Below are 2,437 nucleotides of genomic sequence, written 5' to 3' on the forward strand. Positions count from 1 at the left end.
ACCTCCCTTCCAATGCAGAAACCTCTCCTTCTAATGCAGAAACCCCTCCCTTCTAATGCAGAAACCCTCCCTTCTAATGCAGAAACCCTCCTTTCTAATGCAGAAACCCCTCCCTTCTAATGCAGAAACCCCTCCCTTCCCTAATGCAGAAACCCTCCTTCTAATGCAGAAACCCCTCCCTTCTAATGCAGAAACCCCTCCCTTCTAATGCAGAAACCCCTCCCTTCTAATGCAGAAACCCCTCCTTTCTAATGCAGAAACCCCTCCCTTCTAATGCAGAAACCCATCCCTTCTAATGCAGAAACCCCTCCCTTCTAATGCAGAAACCACTAGTTATGGATGTTGTATATCTGCCTGGAGCAAAAAGGTGAGCAGAGATTGTAGTTTTTCCACAATGTATTCTGAATATGACAACACACTATCAGTGTAAGATCAGGATGCTACTGAAGGAAACTCACATTAATCTCTGTCTATTCACTAATTCACCCCCGTGGGGGAAAACTCAGGGACTTCTCATAGGCTGACAGCAGATATAGCCTCCATTTCCAGGTTGCTTATGAGTGCATTTCACACTACTTTGGATTATAATAAAGGTTCATTTGAATGTCCTGATTAATATAATGTTTATGTTTTCGTCGAAAATGTACTACTTTATATTTAAAAACAACTTCAACCAGTAAAATGTTCTTTGGCTACTATTCTAAAATGGATGACATTTTTTATCTATTATCTATCTTCAGACAATACCCCATAATGACATCACAATACCCCATAATGACATCACAATACCCCATAAAAGTGAATAAAAGTTTAGAAATGCTTGCATGCCAGGGAACGTTTGGCTAAACCAACTATATCATACTACGACCAATAAGCATACTACAAACTCAATGTACGTCACAAATAGTACAGTTAGTATGAGTATTCCAACACAGCTCAGGTCTCTGGGCTGCCATTTGGTTTCTGTTTAAAACCCAGGTTGCCCCTTTAATTAAAAAAGCCACACAACAAACAACCAATCTGCAGTTGAAACAAGAACAAAGCAGTCATTATTTTTTTACTCCAATGTTTAGAAACAAATGTCAGATTTCCCCTTTAACACCACACACATCAGTCCAACAACTGCCCCTGTTTTTAACACAGTAACGGTACCTACAGTTAAAGTCCAAAGTTTACATACACCTTAGCCAAATACATTTAATCTCATCACAATTCCTAGCATTTAATCCGAGTAAAAATTCCCTGTCTTAGGTCAGTTAGAATCACCACTTTATTTTAAGAATGTGAAATGTCAAAATAATGGTAGAGAAAATTATTTATTTCAGCTTTAATTTCATCAAATTCCCAGTGGGTCAGAAGTTTACATACACTCAATTAGTATTTGGTAGCATTGCCTTTAAATGGTTTAACTTGGGTCAAATGTTTCGGGTAGCCTTCCACAAGCTTCCCACAATAAGTTGGGTACATTTTGGCCCATTCCTCCTGACAGAGCTGGTGTAACTGAGTCAGGTTTGTAGGCCTCCTTGCTCGCACACGCTTTTAAGTTCTGCCCACAAATGTTCTATACGATTGAGGTCATTGTACCCAAGACAGGAAGTGCCTATTCCTCATCTCACCAAGGATAAACTTCAACTCCAACCGCCAGTACTGGCGAGCATCGTGTGGAAGCTGTAGGCATTGTAAACTGGACGCTATCTATTTTCCTTGCCATAGACAATACAGAGACTGGCGGAGGGATATTTTTTGTGTGTTTTTTGTGAACAGTTTTCCTTGGGATTTTGCCTCCCACACGTTCTGTTATAGTCACAGCCATGATTTAACCAGTTTTAGAGACTTCAGAGTGTTTTCTATCCATACTAATCATATGCATATACTATATTCCTGGCATGAAGTAAGCAGGACGTTGAAATTTTCGCGATTTTTAACAAAAAGCTGCAAATTAAAGCCTCTTTAAGAGGTTTTAAAGAATCCCAGAGTCTTCAGACACGTAACATCAGTCCATGGTGGTGAGGTCTGATCTTCCACAGAGCCACGTAGTACTTTCCTACAAGGTTCGTTACACTGCTTTGGTAGGACTCCTTTGCTGGTTAGACTATAGCTGAGATCCCAAATACCCCATGTAAACATAGCTAAACATAGCTTACTGATAGATCAATGAGTTGGATCCAATACCCAATAGCAAACATGGCTACTGATAGATCAATGAGGTCAGATCAGCCACCCATGTAAACATGGCTTACTGACAGATCAATGAGGTCAGATCCAATACCCCATCTAAATATAGCTAAACATAGCTTACTGACATATCAATGAGGTTAGATCCCAATACCCATGAAACATAGCTTACTGATTGATCAATGAGGTCAGATCCCAATACCCATCTAAAAATAGCTAAACATAGCTTACTGACAGATCAATGAGGTCAGATCCAATACCC

Source organism: Oncorhynchus nerka, unplaced genomic scaffold, assembly GCF_034236695.1.
Source record: "Oncorhynchus nerka isolate Pitt River unplaced genomic scaffold, Oner_Uvic_2.0 unplaced_scaffold_1560, whole genome shotgun sequence".
NCBI lineage: Eukaryota > Metazoa > Chordata > Actinopteri > Salmoniformes > Salmonidae > Oncorhynchus > Oncorhynchus nerka.